Raw genomic sequence first — 14,252 nt, forward strand, 5'->3', positions numbered from 1 at the left:
AAATTCAAAAATAAATTAAATAAAAATAAAATAAAATAAGATAAAATAAAACAAAATAAAATAAAATGCTCTTCAGCCCTACTTTCATAAGATCACATGGGCAGGATTGAGAAGGGAGCACTTCTTGCATTTATTTAGGGGATAAGATGATACATAGTATTTTTAATAATGCTAAAATGGGTATTGGTCAGGGACCCAGGGAATACCTAAATTTTGTCTTTGGTCAGTCTGGAATAAGAGATCCTGCAAAGACAAGATATGGTGATGGATGATTCTGATATCTATCCCACCCCCCATCCCTAGTTTGCAAAACATTACTCTATGCAATAGAATTTCCCAAGCAAAATCAACACTCCCACAACATTTTGCAGTCTAGACAAAGGGTCAGCAAGCCAGAGACTGTGTTATGCGCCAACTCTAATAGGCTGCCTGTTTTTGTAGTTTTATTGGCATGCAGCCACAACTTATTCATTTATGTATCATCTATGGCTGTTTTCATGCTACAATTGCAGATTTGAGTAGTTGTGACAAAGATCTTATGGTCCACAAAGCCTAAAATATTTACTATCTGGCGCTTTACAGAAACAAACAAACAAACAAAAAGATGCTGACCCCTGATTTAAACCCACACCAATAGACACGTTATGTTAATTATTAGGAGAAAGGGATTGATTGAAAAGGAAGGGCAGCGGAGTGAAATAAAAAGAAATGCTGCTTGCTTTCATCTTTCTTAATGTGCGAGTCAACCCTCAGCAGATTTTAGAATCTGTGAAGTTAACAACACACTAGAGATCACTGTACGTCAAATATTCAGTAAGTTCATTAAAATGTATTTCTCTGTTAACTATCCTTTGAACCTGTGTTTATGTTGTTTGTCAATATACCTTAGCTTTTTTTTTTTTTTTTTTACTGACAACTTCATTGAGATTTAAGTCACATACCATATGATTCACCCTTTTAAAATGCAGAATTCAGGTTTTTTTTTTTTTGGTGTATTCCCCAAATTATGCAACCCATCGCCACTATCTAATTCTAGAACATTTTCATTAACCCAAGACTAAACCTCATACACATTAGCATATACTTTAAGTTATTTTTTGTTCTTTTGTCAGAGCTGCTTCTTAATTGGGGGCTGCTTGTTTTTATTTTAAATAAAGTTCTTTGTTACTATGGGTGCATGTTCTTTTCTAGTCTACAAGAAAAGGCCATTTAACCACTTACACCATACACAAAAATAAACTCAAACTGGATGAAAGATCTAAACATAAGACTGGAGACCATCAAAATCCTAGAGGAGAAAACAGGCAACGACCTCTTTGATCTCAGCCACAGCAACTTCTTATTTGACAGATCTCTAGAAGCAAGGGAAACGAAAGCAAAAAATGAACTATTGGGACCTCATCAAGGTAAAAAGCTTCTGCAGAGTGAAGGAAACAATCAGCAAAACTAAAAATAAACAGACGGAATGGGAGAAGATATTTGCAAATGACACATCAGATAAAGAGTTAGTATCCAAAATCTATAAAGAACTTATCAAACACAACACCCAAAAAACAAATAATCCAGTGAAGAAATGGGCAAAAGACATGAATAGACACTTTTCCGAAGAAGATACCCAGATGGCCAACAGACATGAAAAAGTGATCAACATCATTCATCAACAGGGAAATACAAATCAAATCAGGATGAGATACCACCTCATACCTGCGCAAATAGCTAAAATTAACAATTCAGGCAACAACAGAAGCTGACGAGGATGCAGAGAAAGAGGAATGCTTTTGTATTGCTCGTGGGAATGCAAATTGGTGCAGCCACTCTGGAAAACAGTATGGAGGTTCCTCAAAAAATTAAAAATAGAACTACCTTATGACCCAGCAATTGCACGACTTGATATTTATCCCAAGGATACAGTAGTGCTGATTCGAAGGGGTACATGCACCCCAATGTTTATAGCAACACCATTGACAATAGCCAAAGTATGGAAAGAGCCCAAATGTTATCAACTGGTGAATGGATAGAGAAGATGTGATATATGTATACAATGGAGTATTACTCAGTGATCAAAAAGAATGTAGTCTTGCCCTTTGCAACAACGTGAATGGAACTAGTGTATTATGCTAAGCAAAATAGTCAGTGAAAGACAAATATCATATGATTTCACTCATATGTGTAATTTAAGATACAAAACGGATGAACATAAGGGAAGGGAAGCAAAAATAATATAAAAACAGAGAAGGAGACAAACCGTAAGAGACTCTTAAATACAGAGAACAAACCGAGGGTTGATGGCCGAGTGTTGGGTGGGGGGATGGGCTAAATGGGTGACGGGCATTAAGGAGGACATTTGTTGGGATGAGTTCTGGGTGTTGTATGTAAGTGACGAATCAATAAGTTCTATTCCTGAAATCATTATTACACTATATGTTAACTTACTTAGATTTAAATAAAAAAAAAAAAAGAAAGAAAGAATTCTTGGCTCTGGAATTTTAAGTGTATTATGGAAATAAATCCCCAGCTGAGTTGATCATTAAAATTAAAAATATATCTAGATTTAAAAAAAAAAAAAGAAGGAGCCATTTATTTCTAGAGGCATTTCTAGACCACCATTGCTCTTGAACTTTGGAGAGTTCACATCTAAGTGCTTGCAAATTTAAAGCCACATAGACTCCATGACCTGTCAACCATGCAGGTTGAACATAGAAGGTACACCTTGCCTATGCCATAGTTTCAGTTCTAGACTGAAAACCTGGAGTTGAAACCTATAGTTACTTTTCTATAAAACTCAGAACTGACAACTATTTTGTGGATTTTTTTTTTTTTTTTTTTTTTTTGGTCCTCAGAGGATGAACCGATAGTGTTAACTAATGATGTGATGTGCTCATAAGTATTTAATAACTAGATTTGGGTGGCAGGGGAGCAAGAGAGCCCTGATTTGTGGCATTTGCTTATTCCTATGATGTAAGTACTCCCACCATGGCCAATTGCAAGCTACCAACTTGAAGTCAATAAAAGTAGAGTTGGGAAGATACATACGCAATCTACTGTCACAAGCTGGAACAAGCCAATTCCAGCACACCACTGGAACTCTGATCTAAGGAATTATTTCAGTCTTAGTTTGTGTTGATTTATAAACTATATACAACATAAGCCAAAATAGGATAATTTTTATATGTTACACATAGATGGCTGTCCACTGCACACAGTCAGCTGCCACTAAAACATTTAACAAATATGCTCCTGTATCAATTTGTAAGCTTTTAGGGTGCAATGTGTGTATTATACAGAAGCAAACCAAAGATAAATTGTTCGTGAATATAGAAGGAATAAAATTGCATTCCTAAGGCAGTGTCCTGAAAGATTCATTGCTGCCAGCTTTAACAACTTTTGAGAGAGGCTCTTTATTATATTTGTAACAGATGAAAAATAAACCAGGTTGTAAATACCCCCCCCCCCCATTTTTAACTTAAATTATATACCGCGTTTTCAGTCCAAATTGTATGGTGTAAGTTAAGGTAAATTGCATTATATTAGCAACTATGAGTATCTTTCTGTAAGTGTTTGTTGAGTGTTCTGTGAGTGTATATTGAATATGAATAAACTTTTAAAAAGAAAAATACAGAAAGTTTTCATTCAGATATTTAATGAAACTCTTAAGAAGTCTGATATACCAGATGAAGAGAATGCATCACCCATGCTGACTCTTGCCCCTCTTGGAGAAAGGCAACCTACCAACAATTTCCTATCACCAACACGCACCGGGCACTGTGTTCAGTACTGGAAGCACAAGGGCTAAGAAGATAGACAAGGTCCCTACCCTTATGAAGTACAAATTCTATTCAAGGAAATGGAAAAGATTAAACAGGCAAGCAAACATGATAATAATGGACAGTGATGAATACTGAGTGATCAAAAATTAGTGATATTAATGGAGCAATGGCCGGGGCGGGGGAGTGAGGGAGGCTTACCTTAAATAGAAGAAACAGGGAAGGCTTCTCTGATACAGCATGGAGCTAGAAACCTGAAGGATGAGAAGCAGGAGAGGAGCTGGAAAAGTTGGGAGATGGTAAATTCAAAGGCTTTCAGGAGGGGAAGACCATGGCATGGTAAGAAACTGAAAGGCCAGCAGGGCTGGTGAACCAAGCAGAGAGAGGTACCCTATAAGGCTGGAGAAGTAAGCAGAGGGTAGATCATGTAGGGATTTGTAGGATTTCCTTCTAAGTAGAGCAACAGACGATGGGTAGACCTTCCATGAACTCAGTGTGGCATGCACATGCGAAAATAGGTTGTAAACGTTGGTAACTGTGAAAAAATGGGGTAAACCCTAGGCTGTTGATGTGGCTGATCTCTAGGCCTCTAGGCCTCTAATACCACATAATTTTCGATGTACCTCTATGAAAGCAGGAGCAGCTACAGGAGAAAGTGGCCTCCAACTCCTGTTTTTATCTGAGGGCTTCCAAGGTACTACTGTTCACACATTTGTTAGTAGTAAACCGAGGTTTACTACTTAGGCCTGAAGTTTACTACTTTATTTCTTAGGCTACCATGACCTATTCTGAATCATTATCCTCACCAGTCTTTGACCCTTGACCAGGCTTGAGGTCTGGTGTGGCCTAAGTCAGAGCAACGGGAAGCCACCATGTGGGTTAAAGCATTATCTGATTCATATGTGAAAACCGTCTTCTTGTCAAATATAGAAATTTTTAACATTTCTAGGTCATTCTCAAGGTTCTCTTCTTCTCTTGGTAATGAGCTTGCATTTGCAACTTCCAAACTTCACTTTTCACTTCCCTTTTGACCCCTGCATTCAAGGTACCTGATGCTGAACTAATTATGAGATTGATTTGCCTAGGAACAGAAAATCCGCTCTCTCACACTCCAGTTATTCGAGGTTTGACTAGAATTCTATTCCTACGGCAGTGTCCTAAATGATGGTCCAGATAGCTGAAAGAACAAATGGTCTCCTCCCAGGTGTCTTAACAGTATTTCCTCTGCCATGCTTCCCCATTTCACCTCTTCCACCACAAAGCCATCGGTGTCTTTTGAGGCCTTTCTAGCACTAACACCCCTGTCTTCATAGCCAGCCAAACAATTTGGAGGAGTGACCACTGGTGGCCTGTTTTTCTAAACTACCCTGATTCATTTTCCAGAGGATAATCTAACTGGCTTATAAGAGTTTCCATGAAACAAGAGAAGCAGGATTCCAGAACCAAGAAATCCTTATTATACTTGCCTCTGCTTCCTGAAGCAAGTCACGGAGCTTTGTCAATTTGGAGACCTCATTAACAAAGACTGGTTTCTAGGCATCCAGTTGGTTATTATAGCCTTACTACACTTTACTAGCTTTGCTTAATGGTGTAACCAGTCAAGCTGCTTCAAAAGACCTGGGCAACCGCACTACAGAAGGACATTAAAGGAGCTGAAAGGATGAGTGTGTTCTCCTACCATTTTGGTATTGGCTAAGAAGCTGAAGGAAAAGTGAGGGTTACTGGGTAACCAACATATGCTCAGGAAATGAGATGCAGAGCTCAGGAAACATACAACAGCATTTTCCACAGGAGCAATCTGATAGGGCTATGGCTGGCCAGTAGAGACGGCACTATGAGCCAGACTACTTGCCAATGGAATCCCATGAAGCAACAGCTGCAGGGAGCAAGGAGCACACAATGGGAAAGTCTCTGCTCTATGAACCTCCGCTTTGTTCTCTAGGCATTTGGGTGCTGGGGTAAGACCACCTAATGGCACCTTTGGGCACATTTGCCTAATGACCTATAGCATGCACCGTGTTTTCTTGACAGCTGTGAGTAAAATACAATTGGCAGCTAAAGAACTGTGTTCTATCTCTCTCCGGGATGTAATTCTCCTTTCTGGGGAGTCATCATAGGCCCATCCGTGATTCTAAAATGGCTTCTGTCTGGAAGACTTTCCCAGGAGGCTGTCATCACGGATATTTGCTGGGAACTGTGAGCAGAGCAAAGAGAGCCTCATCTTTGCTAGCAGGACCTGCTTTTTCCCACGTAACCGTCCCTTAAATTTGAATAGTCAATTTGATCCTCACGACAGCCTTATGAAGAAGGCATTACCTCCATTTCCAGGGCAGGAAACTGAGACTTAGAAAAGTTATATGGCGTCCGCGAAGCCAGAGAGTTCTTAGGTCTACTAAGTGACGGATTCAGAAAAGGACTTGAAGACAGAAGACAGGCTGGGTGGGCACAGAGGGAAGGCGCCCAAAGGAGTAGGAGGGAAAGGGAGAGATGACGGGTGACTCCTACATTTCTGCTTTGAGACCCTGGGAGCACAGAGAGATCCTTCTTTAAGATAAGAATAAAGGCAGATTACGGTCTGATCTCCCCACACTCTTTCTCTTTGGTGAAGGACAGTGAAGAGCAGTAGGTAATTGTGTTCAGCTTGGCTATTAGGTCAGAAGCATCTCTGGAACATCCCTAGCATATAGTACACAGGTGGCTCTATGGGTCTGGAGCTCAGGGGAAATCCTGGCTGAAAGTTCAAGTGTAAAAGACATAAGCCCGAAGAGTAGATGATGGGACCAAGGTTCTTATCAAATATGTGGACCAAGGACAGAAACAATCCTGATAAATATCCACAAGGATCTGTGAAGGAGACAAAGATTGCTCAATCCTCCTCTTACCATCCTGTTTCCCACATACCACAGCCTCTCAAGAATAAGAGCTGGCTCAGGAAGAACTGTCTCAGGAAGGATGTGGGGACAATGGAGGTTGAAGGGGGCAGAGTGGTTAAAAATCCTTCAGTGTTAAGTGCTTTATCGACCAACTGTCGTCCGGAGGTAACCAAGGATGAGCTGTGAGAAACCAGTCTCACTCAAACATGCCATTGTGCTTCCAGCTTGTCTAACAAGTTGCTTTTGATTTTAGTGCCTTTTAAGGGTCCACTCAGTAACTGACATTTGCAGTACTTGGCAAAGTACCATCAACACTAGTACCACCTGATTTTCTTCATGGAATTCAAAGAAATTCTGCGGAATGGCAGGGAGGCGGAAAGCAAGTTCGAGCACCTTGGATTTGGCCTTGAACCATCTCCTGTGTCTTTCATCTTTACCCTTGTGGGATGCCACAAGCTGAATTAACACTGTGGGAATCACTCCACAAATCAAAGATTCTCTGTTTGACCTTGGGGGAGTTACTTTTACCCTTCCCAGAACTTAATTTTCCTATCAAGGGGAAAATGTGAGAAAATTAAAAACCGTTCTCATATCCTGCAGAGACATATCGTACGTTAAGTTGAAAAATGATCTGGAGGACATTTTGTCAGTGTCGCACTACTGATGGGACCACTGTGTTTATTCTACAATGTCCATTGACTGCCTATTATGTGTCAGGCACTCGAGATACAGTGATAAAACAGGATAGACAAGGTCCCTGCTCTCTTACAACGCACATCCTAGTAAGGAATAAAGCCAATAAAACAAGTGAACAATGAATAAAATAGAGTGGTAAGTTCGAAAGCAAAATAAAATTTGGTCATAAGATAAGAAGTTAGGGTAGGAATAAAGGCAACTCTAGATTAGATGCAGGAGTTGGGAGAGGCTCTGAGATGATATCTGACAAGAGATATAAAAGATCAGAAGCCAGGCATACAAAGCGCCAAGATAAGAAACTTCCAGACAGAAGAAACAAAATTAAGAGCCCTCAAGTCATAAAAATGCATGAAGTGGTTAAGAAACTAAAAGCTGACTGAGGGCAACTGGGTGTCCACGTGCAAAAGAGAGAAGCTACTTCATCTCACACCATATACAAAAATGAACCCCCACATGGGTCAAATGCCTAAATATAAGAGCTAAAATGATAAAACTCATGGGAAAATATGCAAGCATAAATCTTCATGACCTTGGATTAGGCCAAATATTTTAGATAGAACACCAAAAGCACAAGCAACAAAATGAAAGTCGATAAATTGGACGTTTTAGAATTCAAACCACTTGTGCATCAATACTATCAGGAGAGTGAAAAACAACCCATGGAATAGGCGGAAATGTTCACAAGTCATATATGTAATATGGACCTAGGATCCAGAATATGCAAAGAACGCTTACAACTCAACGACAAAAAGACAAGCAACCCAATTTTAAAATGGGCAAAGGACTTGAGTAGTATTTCCCCAAAGAACATACGTAAATGGCCATAAGCACATGAAAAGATGCTCAAACTCATTAGTAGTTTAAAAAATGCTCATCGGAACCATAATGCAATACCACTTTACATTCAGTAGAATGGCTATAATATTAACAATGATAATAGTAACCATGGAAAATATCAAATGTTGGAGAGGAAGTGGAAAATTTTGAACCCTTGTACGTAGCCCCTATTAACCATCAATCTGCTTCCTTTTCCTATGAATTTGACTAGTTTAAATACCTTGTGTAAGTGGAATCATACAGTATTTGTCTTCCTTTGTGACTGGCTTATTTCACATGACATAATGTCTTCGAGGTTCATCCATGTTTTAGCATGTGACAGGATTTCCTTATTTTTTATGGCTGAATAATATTCCACTTGTATGTCTAAGTTTGTTAAGGCTGCTATAACAAAATAGCATAGACTGGGTGGCTGAAACAATAGAAATTTATTTCTCACAGTACTGGAGGCTAGAATGTCCAAGATCAGTGTGCCAACAGATTCAGTCTCTGGTTAGGGCCTTCTTCCTTGTTCACAGATGGCCATCTTCTTGCTGTGTCCTCACACAGAAAAAAGAGCAAGGAAGTTCTTTACGATCTCTTTTATAAAGGCACTAATCCCATTTATAATGGTTCCACCCTCATGACTTAATCACCTCCCAAAGTTCTACCTCCAAATACCATCACATTGGGAGTTAGTATTCAACATATGAATTTTGAGGGGACAGAAACATTCGGTCTGTAGCAATGTATACACCACATTTGTTTATCCACTTATCTTTCTATAGATATTTGGGTTGCTTATACCTCCTGGCTATGAATTGTGGTATGAACTTGGGTGTGAAAATCTCCCTTCAAGACTGCTTTCAATTCTTTTGTATATATACCCAAAAATGAGATTGTTAAATCATGTGCAGTTCTATTTTGCTTAAGTTTATTTATTTTGAGAGAGAAATATAGAGAAAGTGAGTGGGGGAAGGGGCAGAGAGAGAGGGAGAGAATCCCAAGCAGGCTTCACAATGTCAGCACAGAGCCTGATATGGGGCTCCGACTCACAAACCATGAGATCATGACCTCATCCAAAATCAAGAGTCGGAGGCTTAACCAACTGAGCCACACAGGGACCCCGTGTAGTTCTATTTTTAATGTTTTTAGGAAACTCCATAAAGTTTTTTCAGTGAACTGTACCATTTTATGATCCCAGCAAGGGTTTAGATTTCTCCACGTCTTCACCAGCACTTGTTATTTCGTGTTTGTTTTTATTTTTATGGTAGCCATCCTAGTAAGTGTGAGGTAATATCTCATCGTGCTTTAATTTTCATTTCTCTGAAAATTAGAGATGTTGAGTTCCTTTTTATACGCTTGTTGGCCATTTGCATATCATCATTAGAGGGATATGTATTCAAGTCCTCTGCCCATTTTTTAAATTGGATTATTTGATTTTCTGCTGCTGAGTTGTCAGAGTTCATTACATATTATGGCTATGAACCCCTTGTGGATATATGGTTGTTTGCAAATACTTTCCCCCATTCCACAGATTGCCTTGTTGATTGTGTAATTTGATGTAGGAAAATTATTAAGTTTGAGGTAGGCCCCTTTCTTCTATTTTTGTTTTTGTTGCCAGTACTCTTAGTGCCATATCCAAACTATCACTGCCAAGTCCAATGTCATGAAGATTTTTCCCTCACGGTTTATTCTAGGAGTTTTACAGTTTAGGGCCTTATGTTAGGTCTTTAATCCATTTTGAATTAATTTTTGTATATAGTGTAAGATAAGGGTCCAATTTCATTCTTCTGCACGTGGATATCCAGTTTTCCTAACACAATTTGTTGAGGAGTCTGTCCTTTCCCCATTGAATGGTCTTGGCACCCTTCTCAAAAATCATTTCACGGGGCGCCTGGGTGGCTCAGTCGGTTAGGCATCCGGCTTCGGCTCAGGTCATGATCTCACACTCCGTGGGTTCGAGCCCCGCATCGGGCTCTGTGCTGACAGCCCAGAGCCTGGAGCCTGCTTCGGATTCTGTGTCTCCCTCTCTCTCTGCCCCTCCCCTGCTCATGCTCTGCCTCTCTCTGTCTCAAAAATAAATAAAAAAAAAACATTTAAAAGACATTTAAAAAAAATCATTTCACCATACACATGATGGTTTACTTCTAGGTTCTCTATTCTATTCCATTGTCTATATGCCTTTCTTTAGGGCAGTAATATGTTGTTTTGATGGGTGAAATCCCATATGAGTTTAGGATAATTTGTATGCAAAGATAGAAAACTGGGACAACATCAAACTTAACAACTTTTATATATCAAAGGACACATCAACAGAGTGAAAAGGCAACCTACAGAATGGGAGAAAATATTTGTAGGTCATATATCTAAGAAAAGGTGAATATCCATAATATAGAATGAACTCCTGTTCTGCAAAAAAAAAAAAAAATGCTGTTGGGATTTTAATAGAGATTGCATCGAATCTGTAGGTTTCTTTGAGTAGTATGGACATCTTAACAACGTTAAGTCTTCCATTCCATGAACACAGATATCTTTCCATTTATTTTTGCCACTTTAAATTTCTTTTAGCAATGTTTTATAGCTTCCAGTCCACAAGTCTTTCACCTCCACAGTTAGGTTTATTCTTGAGTATTTTGTTCATTCTTATGCTAATGCAAATGGAATTTTGTTTTTTAACTTCCTTTTCAGATTGTTAGCATATAGAAGTGCAACATATGTTTGCTTCTTGATTTTGTATGCTGCAAGTTTGTTGGATTTGTTTATTGGCTTTAACAGTTTTTATGGAATCCTCAGGGTTTTCTACGTATAAGATCATTTCATCTGCCAACAGGGATAATTTTACTTCCTTTCTGCTGATTTAGATGTCTTTCACTTTTTTATTGCGTAATTTCTACGGCTAGGATTTTCAGTACTATGTCAGCTATGAGTGGTGAGTGTGACATCCTTGCCTTGCTCCTGATCTTCGAGGAAAAACTTCTGGTTTTCACCGCGGAATATAATGTTAGCTGTATGTTTCTCTTATATGGCCTTGATTATGTGAAGGTAGTTTCCTTCTATTCCCATGTTCTTGAGTGTTTTTATCACAAAAGGGTGTTGATTTTTGTCAAACGCTTTTTCTGCATCACTTGAAATGATCATGTGGGTTTTGTCCCTCATAATGCTAATGTGTTGTATTACATTTATTGATTTACCTATGTTAAACCACCCATATATTCCAGGAATATATTTCACTAGACTACGGTCGATAATCCTTCTAACGTGTTTGCTGCTATTTTGTGGAGAATTCTTGCGTCAGTATTCAGCAAGGATATTCACCTGTTTTCTTTTCCTGTAGTGTCTTTTTCTGGCTTTTGTATCAGGGTATGCTTATCCCAATAGAATGAGCTTAGAGATGTTCCCTCCTCTTCAATTTTTTGGACGAGTTTTGGGAAGAGTGATGTTAATTATTTAAAAATATATATTTGGTAGAGTTCTGCAGTAAAGCCATCTGGTCCTGGGCTTTTCTTTGTTAGAAAGTTTTCCATTACTGATTCCACATCCTTACTTGTTATTGGTATGCTAAAATTTTCTATTTCTTCATGACTCGGTCTTGATAGGTTGTGTGTCTTTAGGAATTTATCCATTTCTTCCAGGTTAGCCAAGTTTTTGGTATATAATAGTTCACAGTATCCTCTTATCAGCTTTATTATTTCTTTGGCATCGTTTATAATGTCCCTTCTTTCATTTCTGATGTTAGTTTTTGAATCTTCTCTCTTTGTTTCTTAGCTAATCTAGCCAAGGTTTGCTAATTTTGTTGATATTTTCAAACAACAATCTCTTCATTTTGTTGGGTTTTTTTCTGTTATTTTTCTATTTTCTATTTCATTTACCTTTGTTCTAATCTGTATTATTTTCTTCTTTCTACTAGCGTTGGGTTTAGTTTGTTCTTCTTTTTCTAATTTCTTGGTGTGTAAAATTATTTTGTTTATTTGAGGTCTTTTTTCTTTTTTTACATACACAGTTATGATTTCATTTCATTTATGTCTGGGTATTTCCTAATTTGCCTGTGACTTTTTCTTTGACTTATTGGTTGTTTGAAAGTTATTGTTTAATTTCCACATGTTTGTGGCTTTTCTCATTTTCCTTTTGCTGTTAATTTCTAGCTTCATTCTATTGTGATCAGAAAAGATACTTTGTAGGATTTCAAGCTTCTTGGTTGTTATGACCCATTTCGTGACCTAAAATATGGTCTATCCTGGAGAATGTTTCATGTGTACTAAGAATATGTATTCTGGTATTGTTGGGTGAAATATTCTGTATGTGTCTATTAGACACGGATGCTCTATGTTGTCGTTCAAGTCACCTATTTCCTTTTTCATCTTTTGTCTGATTTTTCTATACATTTTTGAAATTGGGGTATTGAAATCTCCCACTATTATTGTGTTTGTTGCCTATTTCTACCCTCAACGTTGTCAAAACATGCCTCATTTATGTAGGAGCTCTGAGGTTTGGTCCATAAATATTTATAATTACTGTATCTTCTTGGTGAACTGACCCTTTTATCACTATACAATGCCCTTCTATGTCTCTTGTAACAGTTTTTGACTTAAAGTTTATTTTTTTTTTCTAATAGTAGTAGTATAGCTATCTCTTTTACTTACTGTTTGCACCACAGTCCTTACTTTTAGGTCCCAACATTTTACTGTCTCCCTTCAAGACTTTCCATGCATCCTTCCTGTGGAGTGAGAGAGGGTGACTTGGGTTCCTTTTAGAAGTTAAGTTCCTTTTAGAAGTTACTAAGATATTTTATTACTTTTCCAGTAAATTCAGTGGACTAAAGAGCAGGTTCTATAGTTATCTAGGGATATGGTTGGCCCCCTCAGAGAAAGTCCATAGAATAGCATACAGTCTTGCCTGCACATTCGTGAGGCCACTTCTTTAAAACGGCCCATTGCTCCTATGTAACCATCTCTGACCAATGAGGTGGTGATTCAGCAATTCAAATCTTTTTCTAAGGGTCTGTGATATAGTTTCCCACTGAAACCGAATTGAGTTTAATTTTTTGTACTATTTATTCTTGAGAGAGAGAGAAAGAGAAAGGGAGAGAGAGACAGATCATGAGCAGGGCCGGAGCAGAACAAGAGAGAGACACAGAATCACAGAATCTGAAGCAGACTCCAGGCTCCGAGCTGTCAGCACAGAGCCCAGTGCGGGGCTTCAACTCACGAGATGTGAGATCATGACCTGAGCCGAAGTTGAACGCTTAACCGACTGAGCCACCCAGGCACCCCTGAAATGGAATTGAGTTTATAGGACTCTCAACTCTTTAAGCCTCCTTCATCTCATCTTTTGCCAAGTATATTCTGTGACCTTAAAATCTAGAGTTGGCTGTGGTCAAGGCTGACGGAGGTCTTTGAAGCCTTTTCTGTGAAGTCAGAAAAGGAAAAGAATAAAATGAGGATTCTTGCTAGATCTGTAATCAGCTTCTTTGCAATTCAGGTCCTCTGAACTAACATAACACTCTGCTTTCAGAGTGAACCTTGTCCTATCTGAGTTCTTGGGTTCCAAGGCTGCTCTTGGACCCTTCTATCGAGTGGGACTCAAAGTAATCTCTGAGAACACTGCTTAGAGGGAAGACCACTCACTAGCTGCTGCAGCTGTGAGAATACGAGTGACACACGCTCACACTTTCACCTCCCTATACCACAGCCAGCTGCAGTTCTCGCTGACTTCCATCCTTTACAGAACAACATCTTCCTGTAAATGCAAATATTCAGGTTGTCCATAGCTGGCTTTCTGCCTGTGGCTCTTTGATAGAAATAAGGCTAATAATAGAGTTTTGTGTGAAAATAAAGAGCTGAATCACATCAAATAATCATGAGGCATTCTGCTGATTAATGGGCTGATTGTCCTGAAGGTCATCTGGTCTGAGCTTGGCTAGAAATCATTAAAACGTGGGTTCTTACTCAAAGCAACAGCCACCGCTTCTGAGCTTGCATTTTAGCCCAGAATAAGAGATGACAATCAAATTCTTGCCTGTACCTTTAAGTGAGGTTGCATCAACTCGCCTTCATGTTTCCCAAAAGGGCAGCTAATCCTTGATGCATATAACCTGATTTTC

Source organism: Felis catus, chromosome X, assembly GCF_018350175.1.
Source record: "Felis catus isolate Fca126 chromosome X, F.catus_Fca126_mat1.0, whole genome shotgun sequence".
NCBI classification, from domain to species: Eukaryota; Metazoa; Chordata; class Mammalia; order Carnivora; family Felidae; genus Felis; species Felis catus.